The sequence below is a fragment of the Coffea arabica genome, chromosome 5e (assembly GCF_036785885.1).
Source record: "Coffea arabica cultivar ET-39 chromosome 5e, Coffea Arabica ET-39 HiFi, whole genome shotgun sequence".
NCBI lineage: Eukaryota > Viridiplantae > Streptophyta > Magnoliopsida > Gentianales > Rubiaceae > Coffea > Coffea arabica.
In genome coordinates, this window is record NC_092318.1 from 40,776,030 (window position 1) to 40,789,045 (window position 13,016).

The 13,016-nt window shown below is 40.4% G+C and overlaps 1 non-coding gene across 1 annotated transcript; it reads left to right on the forward strand.

Annotated features, from left to right (window-relative positions):
- The first annotated feature begins 8,587 nt into the window (after window positions 1–8,587).
- Window positions 8,588–8,694, forward strand: LOC113723454 (small nucleolar RNA R71). Its single transcript, XR_003457023.1, has one exon. It is a non-coding gene; the product is annotated as a small nucleolar RNA R71 (small nucleolar RNA).
- Window positions 8,695–13,016: the final 4,322 nt, after the last annotated feature.

Here is a 13,016-nt window from a genome sequence, read left to right on the forward strand (position 1 = left end):
ACTCAAAGACATTTATCTCTTACTAATAATTAAAAATAAGAATTATATTCTCTGTAGTCTAATACAATCAAAATAGTCTCATGGAAGAGAAGAAGAAAAACTCCGCTGCGGAAATGTGCCGCTCTCCCACATATAAAAACAAGCCAAATCGAAACTTCACTCCACGCTTACAGAAGAAAACATTCCTTCCCTACCTAATCAACTCCACCGAAAACAAAAGCAAAGCCAACTATGGTTTGTCGGTTTCTCTTTTGACCAAGTGCACACGTTCACAAATAAGAAAGCAAGACCACAAATGTGCAAAGAAAGCAAACTTTAGACAATACAACTTATTTGCGGTCCCCACCAACTTTGATATTTTGTCTAGCCAAATTGAATTCCCAAATGCAATTCCATTCTTCTTCGTTGGTTTGCACCGGAATTGTGTAAAGCTTCACAATAATCTTCTCAAGAGGTTTCTGCTCCAATTTCTGAAATTATATCCAAATACCAAATATAAATATATTTTGACAATTAAAGCAAATTAAAGCAATATTTGGCAATGATAAAAAGGAAAATTAACAATAAAATTACTAACGATTAACACCCTATCAATTCCCCCCACACTTAAATCATGCTTGTCCTCAAGCATGGGAACACTAAACTCAACAATGGCTAACTCTCATTTCATTTACTGCCAAGCTACGCTTATCCCAAAATCAAGTTTTAGTGGTTAAGTGTCAAGACATATTTCTCCCGGTTAGCTCCTGAAATCATAGACTCGTCCAATTCATGGCTAAGTCGTCTAAGAAATCAAAATATTAAACTAGCAAAAGTTAGCAATTGGGTCAACTGAAAATCAAAATCTCAACATTGAAGAACAAGGATCGGCAGGCCAACATGATCATAAACTTACTTATTATTTTCTTTTCTCTTTTTTTTTTTTTTTTTTTTAATAAATGCTCAGTCCCAAGCTATTCAAGTCTTTTGACGTGAACTCTGACATTTTTAGATGAAAGAGCCCAGTTACTCAACTCTTCACAGCTTCAGGACTAACTACTCATATATATAGTCACTTTTTGACGCGAAAGTCGACACTTGTGGTGAAGACTCCCGGTTACTGGGTGACGACACTAGCGGAGTAGGGTCATTTATTAATCACAATTAAAGCACCAGAAAACCAGATAATTAAAGATCATGGCCCACGTCATCTCCTAATATGGAGAACTAAGATCAACAATTGCCTAATCTACACAACAATTGCTAGTAAAATATTTATATTGCCTAAACAATTTAACCACAATTTGCACCAAGTCATTAAACTCATGATATTCACCAAGATAACATGCTTTTACTTGCCACTTAAACTAAATTCATAGAATAAATCATAACCAGCAATAGACGAGTGAGATGCCACATTTATTCATCAAAACACTAGTAAGAAAGGCAGCAAATTAAAGAAACACCAATCAAAACTAAACCCAAATCCCCCCCACACTTAAATCACACATTGCCCTCAATGTGATAATGAAACAGTAAAAATAAGAAGAAGGACAACGAAACTCCCCTGAAGCTGGTGCCAGCTATTAGCACCTGTAGTTGGAGGAGGCGAAGCGGAGGTCAAAAGGTCGAGATCGTGGTTTCACCATTCTTTCCAAATTGCACTCCAAACCACAATAGACAACAGTTACTAATGAATAATGGAAACAAGAAATTCAAAGCACTAACAAATGAAAAATCAATTCAATGAACAAAATGCACACTGCATTCACTCGCAAGTTATACAGATATCTCAACACTTATAACAAATGCAATCAATAAACACTCGTGGTTCCAAACTTAGCCAAATGTAATAATAATGCACCTCAAAATCACCCCAATCAATGTAGTAATTGAAATGCAAACAGACAAAAGGCTCTCATATAAGGCAATTGAAGGCAATCTACTTCAATAAGTAAATTTAAGTGTTAAAGGCACCTCCCAATTGAACAAACAACTGTAGCAAATTACCCACAGTTAGACACAAAGTACAGCAGAATAAGTAAATCACACGACTAACCACAAGTCAATCTACTAAATAAATAAAAATCAAGCAAAGTGAAAAGAAACAAGCAAAGTAACACAGAAGTACCCAACTAAGGAGGAATAGAAATGTCAGGTAGTCCAAACACGCAAAATTTTCAAAAACGTACTGTAATAAAAATAATAAAAACATACTGCAATAATAAAATAAGAAAATGAAAAAAAATAATAGAGAGAGATTGAGGCAGGCGCGTGCATACGAAGCCAGTGGTGCGATGAAGGTGGTGGTTGTGAGAGAGAAGAGTTTGCGGCAGCTGGATCTGGTGGTGCGCGGCTTTCGGGGCTTCAGGCGGATCTTGGAGGCGGTGGCTATGACAAGGGTGAAGGAGGTGAGATGAGCTGGTGGTCACCCTTGGCGAGGAGAGCCGAGGCAGCGGCGAGAAGAGCTGGGGTGGGCGGCGGTTGCGGCAGCGGCGTCCGGCGTGGGCAGCGTCGACGAGCGGCAGGGAGGAGCGGCGCGCGAGCCAGTTGCCGCGGCTGCCGTGGGTCAGCGGAGCTTCTGGCGGCGGCGAATGAAGAAGAAAAGAAAAGGGGGAAAAAGGGCAAGCAGCGGGGAAGAAAAGAAGAAAGAAAGAAGAAAAGAAGGAAAGAAAGAATACAAATTTTTTTTTTTTTGAGCATTCTGGACAAAATCCGGATTTATGGCCGGATTTATGGCCGGATTTGCTGCAGAAAAAGCTGTTTTCTGCAGTTTTTCCTCCAAATTTGCTTGGCCAACCTTCCACATTCAACCTACTTCATGTTCTTTGAATAAAATTCAAATTTAATATGATCATGCATGAATATAACTTAAACATGAAACACTTTAAATGCATGAAATGCAGCAATTGAACATGAAAACTCCCTTTTTTTTTTTTAATATAAACACCCTTGCAATTGAGATCATTTGCATGAACTCTTGCCATTGCCACCTACAAAACACACAAACATTAATCGAAGAACTAAAACTTACTAAAAACAAGCCAACATGAAGAAAAGTAGAGTTGAAAAGTGGTCCAAGCCTTCGTTTTTAAAAGGATCCGAGGTCGGATCATTGTGCTCAGAAAACGCGGCTCAAGAAAACGCGCCTCAAGGTGCGTTTTGTGAAGTCGCGTTTTTTTCACAAAACTTGCAGCATCGAAAACGCGACTATGTGAGAAAACGCGACTTAAAATCGCGTATTTGAAGGCGCGTTTTTTGTTTCTGAACAGGCTGGAAAACGCGACTTGGTAGAAAACGCGACTTCCTGTCGCGTTTTTAAGGCGCGTTTTCTTAATTATAGGCGCAGATTTGAAAACGCGATTCAGTGGCGCGTTTCATTAAAAAATGCGTTTTCTGCTGCAAAATTTAGCAGAAATTCAACTTTGGAATAATTACAAATGATACCCCAATTTCCCAAAATGCATCATAGATCATTTCTATGTCAAAATAAACCATTCACGCACATGTAAAATGATCTAAACATGCATTCTAAACCTCTTTAATGCATCAAAAACCACAATTACTGAATTTGAGGTATTGAGATCTTTGATCAAATTTCGCCTTTTTTGCCTCATTTGGTCACTTTTCCAAAACCTTGAAGTTGGAACTTTAATGCGTGCCTTCTTCGCATGGGCACGCCATGATCACCTGTCCTGATCATAGTAGAGAAAAATATCAAATTTAAGCAATACCCAGATGAGAAACGACATATTTAACGAATCGCACAACAAAAACCAACAAAATCAAAAATTGGGTTGCCTCCCAAAAGCGCCTCTCTTTAACGTCTTTGGCTAGACGGAGTCCAGAATTTGCTTAAACTAAGCAAATCGGGTCTTCCAGTTGCATCATCTCCACCCGTTCAATTGGAAATCCTTCATAATACGGCTTGAGACGGTGACCATTCATCACAAATTTCTTCTCCGTCTTCAAACTTTGGATCTCTACTGCACCATAATGAAAGACATTAGTTACAACAAAAGGGCCAATCCAACGAGAACGTAATTTACCTGGAAATAGTTTCAATTTGGAGTGGTATAGTAAAACTTTTTGCCCGCAGACGAATGTCTTCCTAGAGATCTGTTGGTCATGAAAGATCCGATTCTTCTCCTTATAGATCACTGCATTCTCGTATGCTTCATTTCGGATTTCTTCCAACTCTAGTAATTGTAACTTTCTTTGAATTCCGCCTTCCTCGATATCCATGTTGCATTGTTTGACCGCCCAAAATGCTCTATGCTCAAACTCGACCGGGAGATGACATGGCTTTCCAAATACCAATCGGTAAGGGGACATGCCAATGGGTGTTTTATATGCCGTCCTATATGCCCATAGTGCATCATCTAGTCTCACACTCCAATCCTTCCTATCGGGTCGGACCATCTTTTCTAGAATTGATTTGATCTCTCGGTTCGATGCTTCCGCCTGACCATTTGTTTGAGGATGGTAGGATGTAGAGACTTTGTGCAAGACACCATATCTCCTAAAAATTGCAGCGATCGTTTTGTTGCAGAAATGAGTACCCCGATCACTTACAATTGCTCGCGGCATCCCAAAGCGAACAAAAATATTAGACTTAACGAATTCTGCAACCACTTTGGAATCATTAGTGCGGGTAGCCTTTGCTTCTACCCACTTCGAAACATAATCTACAGCAAGCAATATATACAAAAAACCAAAGGACGAAAGAAAAGGACCCATAAAATCAATTCCCCAAACGTCAAAAATTTCAACAAAAATCATTGGGGTTTGAGTCATTTGATCCCTACGAGAGATATTACCCACTCTTTGACACTTATCACATGACTTACAAAATGAGTAGGCATCCTTGAATAGAGTTGGCCAATAGAATCCACTCTCTAGCACCTTACGAGCCGTTCTCTTCGGTCCAAAGTGACCTCCACATGCAAAAGAGTGACAATAGGCTAGAATAGATTGAAATTCAACTTCACTTACACATCTACGGATGATTTGATCAGCACCCTGCTTCCAGAGGTAAGGATCATCCCAAATGTAGAACTTTGCATCGCTCCTCAACTTGTCTCTCTTTGCCTTAGGCCATCCTGTAGGAAATTTGTCAGTGACTAGAAAATTAACAATATCTGCATACCAAGGCAAAGATGAGTTAATAGAAAATAAATGCTCCTCGGGGAATGCTTCTCTCAATGGGATGTCATCTTCGACGACTTGTACTCGACTCAAGTGATCTGCTACCAGATTCTCCGCCCCTTTCTTATCTCGGATCTCCAGGTTGAACTCCTGTAGCAACAATATCCACCGTATCAATCGCGGTTTTGCCTCTTTTTTGGTCAACAAATACCGCAAAGCTGCATGATCAGAAAAAATAATAACTTTAGCACCAAGTAAATAAGACCGAAATTTTTCTAAGGCAAAAACAACTGCTAAAAGCTCCTTTTCGGTGGTTGAATAGTTCAATTGAGCTCCGTTCAAGGCTCGAGATGCGTAGTAAATAGCATGAGCTGCCTTTCCTACTCTTTGACCCAATACCGCACCAACTGCATAGTCACTGGCGTCACACATGATCTCGAATGGGAGGTTCCAGTCAGGGGGTTGGATAATAGGTGAGGTGGTCAATAACTCCTTTAACTTATTGAATGCCCCCTTACATGTTTCATCAAATTCGAAGGATACATCTTTTTGCAAAAGTTGGAACAAGGGTGCTCCAATTTTCGAGAAGTCCTTGATGAACCTTCTATAGAAACCTGCGTGACCCAAAAAGGAACGAACTTCCCGCACACTCGCGGGGTAAGGTAAAGTAGATATAACATCTATTTTTGCCTTATCAACCTCAATACCTGTAGATGATACAACATGACCCAAAACTATCCCGTGTTCAACCATAAAATGACATTTTTCCCAATTAAGCACGAGATTAGTTTCTATACACCTTACTAAGATCAATTTCAGGTTATCTAGACAGTTTTCAAAACTTTCACCATATACACTGAAATCGTCCATGAAAATCTCAATAATTTTCTCAACATATTCTGAAAAAATACTTACCATGCATCTTTGGAAGGTAGCAGGTGCATTACATAATCCAAATGGCATCCTTCGGTATGCAAATGTTCCAAATGGGCAGGTGAAAGTAGTCTTCTCTTGGTCCTCGGGTGCGATGGCAATTTGAAAATAACCTGAAAATCCATCCAAGAAACAATAGTAAGCTCGACATGCTAATCGCTCCACCATCTGGTCAATGAAAGGGAGGGGAAAATGGTCCTTTTTCGTGACGGCATTTAGCTTTCGGTAATCGATACACTGTCGCCATCCGGTGGGCTTTCGAATTGGTACGAGCTCACCCTCTTGGTTTGATTCCACTGTCACCCTTGCCTTCTTCGGGACCACCTGTACTGGACTTACCCACGGGCTATCTGATATTGCAAATATAATTTCAACGTCCAGCAGTTTTAAAATCTCTTTCTTTACGACCTCCATCATGAGAGGATTTAATCTCCGTTGAGCTTGCCGTACGGGTTTAGCATTCTCCTCGAGTCGAATTCGGTGCATACACACCGCAGGGCTAATTCCCTTGATGTCGGCGATGGTCCATCCTATCGCCTGCTTGTGTTCCCTAAGAACTCGAAGTAGTTTCTCTTCTTGAACCTTTGATAAATCCGCGGAGATGATCACTGGAAGTGTCTCCCCTTCACCTAAGTATACATACTTTAGGTGTTTCGGCAATGGTTTTAGTTCCAAGACAGGTGCCTGCACCACAGATGGAAGTAATCTTTGATGAGGTTCGGGTATGAAAATCGGTGCAAGATCATACCTTGTCTTCGTGGTTGGTAACGTTTGCAACGATCCAATCACGCATTTAAACTCTTCACTCAACTCTACCCTAGAGGTCGTTTCGGATTCAAAGTGCCTGGTCAGGACGACCTCTAGTTCATCCCTGCCTTCAATTTCAAAAACCTCCTGTATAGCAGGGTCAATAACATTTACCGAGAAAACAGAGCCAATATTTGAATCGGATGGATATTTCATGGTCTCAAAGATGTTAAAGTGAACAATCTCACCATCAAATTCCATAGACAAAGTACCCTTATTAACATCAATTTTGGTTCGGGCTGTACTCAAAAAGGGTCTACCTAACAACAAAGGTGACGGATCACGGGAGTGTTCATCCTCCATGTCGAGCACATAAAAATCAGCTGGAAAAACCAATTCATTAATTTTTACCAAAACATCTTCAATCAACCCGTCAGGGTATGCATTGGTCCTGTCAGCTAATTGAATTATTATCCCAGTCTCTTTCAAAGGGCCTAAGTTTAAGGAGGCATAAATGGACTTTGGCATGACATTAATTGAGGCTCCCAGGTCTAACATGGCCTTCCCAATCAAAGTATTACCTATCCTACAAGGAATAGTAAACATACCTGGATCTCCGCATTTCGGTGGAAGCTTTCTTTGTAGAATTGCTGAAACATTCTCCCCAACTATAACTCGTTCATCCCCCTTCAACCGCTTGCGGTTGGCACACAGGTCCCTCAAAAATTTTGCGTACCTGGGTACTTGTTTAATCGCATCCAGTAGGGGTATGTTGATCTCCACCTTGCGAAAGATCTCTGTGACCTCTTTTTCCTTGTCTTGCTTCTTTGGTTTCTCTAACCTGCTAGGAAAGGGAGGTGGATTAGTTTTAACTATAGGAATTGGGTTCGAGGGTACCTTTGCATTTTTGTTGCCTCTGTCCTCCTCTTCTAATTCTTTCTCGATCCGTTCCTCGTCCTTGTCTTTAGAAATCACGGGTTCGGGTCCTTGAACTTCCTTCCCACTCCTTAAGGTCATTGCGCTTACATTCTTTGGATTCGTCTCAGGTTGAGATGGCAACTTCCCTTGAACTTGGGACTCCAAACGGTTGATTGTTATGGCCATTTGATTCATTTGATTTTGCAATGATTGCACCTGTCCCAGTTGATTCCTCATGCTTTGCAAGTCTGAATCCGTCTTTTGTTGGTTAGCAAGTAATTGCTTCATCATTTCTTCCATGGACGGACTTGAGTTTGAAGGGGGTGGTGGTGGTGGTGGGCGAGGATGGTACTGCTGTTGGTGTCCTTGCTGTCTATTTGGCACAAAGTTAGACTGCCTATTTCCTCCATAGCTAAGGTTGGGGTGATCCCTCCAACCAGGATTGTAGGTGTTTGAGTACGGGTCGTACTGCTTTCTTGGCGCGGGCGCGTGGCCAGCCATGTTCACCTGTTCTGCAGTTTCTTCTTGAACCAGTGGACACATTTCCGTAGGATGACCTACGGCAGTGCACACCCCACACACTTTGACTTGTGAAGCACTCCCCACAGCTAATTGTCTTACGAAAGATGTTAATTCGGAGATCTGCTGTTGGATAGAGGACGTTTCCACCTCATTCACCCTACGCGTCGGGATGTCCTCTCTTGAACCAAACTGCTGTGAGTTCTCAGCCATCCCTTCAATCAACTCCCATGCTCCTCGAGGGGTTTTGTTCACCAACGCCCCTCCACTTGCAGCATCGATTATGCTTCTGTCCCTGAAAAGCAACCCCTCATAGAAATATTGAATGAGCAGTTGCTCACTTATCTGATGCTGAGGGCATTTGGTGCACAGTTTCTTAAATCTCTCCCAGTACTCATAGAGAGACTCGCTAGGGTGTTGTTTGATACCACATATCTCTTTCCTCAGGCTCGCAGCTCGAGACGCCGGAAAGTACTTGTCCAGAAATTTTTTCTTCAATTGATCCCACGTGGTGATACTACCAGGCGGTAGGTAGTAGAGCCAGTCTTTTGTAGAGTCCTTCAAAGAGAAGGGGAAAGCCCTCATCTTTATTTGCTCTTCTGTAATTCCCGGAGGCTTCATACTGTTGCAAACGACGTCGAACTCTTGCAAGTGCTTGTAGGGCTCCTCACCTGGTAGACCATGGAAAGATGGCAATAGATGAATTAGACCAGATTTTAGTTCAAAGGGAGTGTCATCATTTAAATGTGGAAAAGTAATGCACAAGGGCTGCTGATTTAAATCAGGAGCAGCCAACTCCCTTAGTGTTCGTGCATTTGCCATAGTGACTTCCTCTCGGTCTGAATCACTTGAATTGTCACCAGACAAATTTGTCGGCTCAACCTCTGGATCAAGTTCCTGAGGAGCAATATCGTATTGCTCCTCCCTGAGCCGCCTGGTTTCTTTTCTCGTTCTACGCGCGGTCTTCTCTACTTCAGGGTCGAAAATTAATTCGCCTGTACGAGAAGAGCGAGGCATAAACTAGAAAAATACCAGAAAAAAATTAACTTAAAAAGAAACAAATGATTAACGCCAGTCCCCGGCAACGGCGCCAAAAATTGACAGGTGCCGAGCCTGTGCAATAATAAATACCTACTCGAGAAAAATAAATTTTCTGTGTATAGTAGTGAGTAGGGTCGAATCCACAGGGACTGGAAAAAATTCGATTCTTTTCAAGTTCGGGACACGGGGGATTTTTATCAAGATGAAATTAAAAATAAATAATTAAACAATTTGACTAAAAATAATTAACCAAAATAAATAATTAATTAATACAATTGTAAATAGCAATTAAATAAATGATAAATAAATTCTAGCCAAGGATACAACTACGCAGACACAGTCCATTCATCCGATCATTGATGCAAAGAAGGTTCACGTAATTTTATTAACAGGTTAGTTATAGTCGCCGATAAACTCTAGCAACCAGCTTTTCCATAATTTATTGATAACCAAGGTACGACCGCTGATTACCCCTAACCAGGAAATACTCCTAGGTACGACCGTAGGAACTAATTTCCTAATTGCATTAAAAACTAGAAAAGCCTAACCCAAATTAATAACACGCTACGAGGGTTATTTAAATCAGATTGCATGTCCCCCTAATATGTGAAAATACTAGTTGTCACTAATATTAACCAACTAAATAATTACGGATTCAATTGATTAATTTGACAGGAGATTAATAAGTCAAATTGCACATCGGGCCCTTGATATCCAATTAACAAAATAATCCCATGGAAATTAAAATAGAAAACATGCAAATATTAATAAATTAAGGAACACGTAAAAACTAATTAGATCTCACAGATAATTGGGACTGCGTCTTCGCGTTGATCCTTGACTAGAGGAGAAGATTAGCCACGCCTCATAAGAAAATTCCCACGCAATTTAATTGAACTCAAAGACATTTATCTCTTACTAATAATTAAAAATAAGAATTATATTCTCTGTAGTCTAATACAATCAAAATAGTCTCATGGAAGAGAAGAAGAAAAACTCCGCTGCGGAAATGTGCCGCTCTCCCACATATAAAAACAAGCCAAATCGAAACTTCACTCCACGCTTACAGAAGAAAACATTCCTTCCCTACCTAATCAACTCCACCGAAAACAAAAGCAAAGCCAACTATGGTTTGTCGGTTTCTCTTTTGACCAAGTGCACACGTTCACAAATAAGAAAGCAAGACCACAAATGTGCAAAGAAAGCAAACTTTAGACAATACAACTTATTTGCGGTCCCCACCAACTTTGATATTTTGTCTAGCCAAATTGAATTCCCAAATGCAATTCCATTCTTCTTCGTTGGTTTGCACCGGAATTGTGTAAAGCTTCACAATAATCTTCTCAAGAGGTTTCTGCTCCAATTTCTGAAATTATATCCAAATACCAAATATAAATATATTTTGACAATTAAAGCAAATTAAAGCAATATTTGGCAATGATAAAAAGGAAAATTAACAATAAAATTACTAACAATTAACACCCTATCAATTCCCCCCACACTTAAATCATGCTTGTCCTCAAGCATGGGAACACTAAACTCAACAATGGCTAACTCTCATTTCATTTACTGCCAAGCTACGCTTATCCCAAAATCAAGTTTTAGTGGTTAAGTGTCAAGACATATTTCTCCCGGTTAGCTCCTGAAATCATAGACTCGTCCAATTCATGGCTAAGTCGTCTAAGAAATCAAAATATTAAACTAGCAAAAGTTAGCAATTGGGTCAACTGAAAATCAAAATCTCAACATTGAAGAACAAGGATCGGCAGGCCAACATGATCATAAACTTACTTATTATTTTCTTTTCTCTTTTTTTTTTTTTTTTTTTTAATAAATGCTCAGTCCCAAGCTATTCAAGTCTTTTGACGTGAACTCTGACATTTTTAGATGAAAGAGCCCAGTTACTCAACTCTTCACAGATTCAGGACTAACTACTCATATATATAGTCACTTTTTGACGCGAAAGTCGACACTTGTGGTGAAGACTCCCGGTTACTGGGTGACGACACTAGCGGAGTAGGGTCATTTATTAATCACAATTAAAGCACCAGAAAACCAGATAATTAAAGATCATGGCCCACGTCATCTCCTAATATGGAGAACTAAGATCAACAATTGCCTAATCTACACAACAATTGCTAGTAAAATATTTATATTGCCTAAACAATTTAACCACAATTTGCACCAAGTCATTAAACTCATGATATTCACCAAGATAACATGCTTTTACTTGCCACTTAAACTAAATTCATAGAATAAATCATAACCAGCAATAGACGAGTGAGATGCCACATTTATTCATCAAAACACTAGTAAGAAAGGCAGCAAATTAAAGAAACACCAATCAAAACTAAACCCAAATCCCCCCCACACTTAAATCACACATTGCCCTCAATGTGATAATGAAACAGTAAAAATAAGAAGAAGGACAACGAAACTCCCCTGAAGCTGGTGCCAGCTATTAGCACCTGTAGTTGGAGGAGGCGAAGCGGAGGTCAAAAGGTCGAGATCGTGGTTTCACCATTCTTTCCAAATTGCACTCCAAACCACAATAGACAACAGTTACTAATGAATAATGGAAACAAGAAATTCAAAGCACTAACAAATGAAAAATCAATTCAATGAACAAAATGCACACTGCATTCACTCGCAAGTTATACAGATATCTCAACACTTATAACAAATGCAATCAATAAACACTCGTGGTTCCAAACTTAGCCAAATGTAATAATAATGCACCTCAAAATCACCCCAATCAATGTAGTAATTGAAATGCAAACAGACAAAAGGCTCTCATATAAGGCAATTGAAGGCAATCTACTTCAATAAGTAAATTTAAGTGTTAAAGGCACCTCCCAATTGAACAAACAACTGTAGCAAATTACCCACAGTTAGACACAAAGTACAGCAGAATAAGTAAATCACACGACTAACCACAAGTCAATCTACTAAATAAATAAAAATCAAGCAAAGTGAAAAGAAACAAGCAAAGTAACACAGAAGTACCCAACTAAGGAGGGAATAGAAATGTCAGGTAGTCCAAACACGCAAAATTTTCAAAAACGTACTGTAATAAAAATAATAAAAACATACTGCAATAATAAAATAAGAAAATGAAAAAAAATAATAGAGAGAGATTGAGGCAGGCGCGTGCATACGAAGCCAGTGGTGCGATGAAGGTGGTGGTTGTGAGAGAGAAGAGTTTGCGGAAGCTGGATCTGGTGGTGCGCGGCTTTCGGGGCTTCAGGCGGATCTTGGAGGCGGTGGCTATGACAAGGGTGAAGGAGGTGAGATGAGCTGGTGGTCACCCTTGGCGAGGAGAGCCGAGGCAGCGGCGAGAAGAGCTGGGGTGGGCGGCGGTTGCGGCAACGGCGTCCGGCGTGGGCAGCGTCGACGAGCGGCAGGGAGGAGCGGCGCGCGAGCCAGTTGCCGCGGCTGCCGTGGGTCAGCGGAGCTTCTGGCGGCGGCGAATGAAGAAGAAAAGAAAAGGGGGAAAAAGGGCAAGCAGCGGGGAAGAAAAGAAGAAAGAAAGAAGAAAAGAAGGAAAGAAAGAATACAAATTTTTTTTTTTTTGAGCATTCTGGACAAAATCCGGATTTATGGCCGGATTTATGGCCGGATTTGCTGCAGAAAAAGCTGTTTTCTGCAGTTTTTCCTCCAAATTTGCTTGGCCAACCTTCCACATTCAACCTACTTCATGTTCTTTGAATAAAATTCAAATTTAATATGAT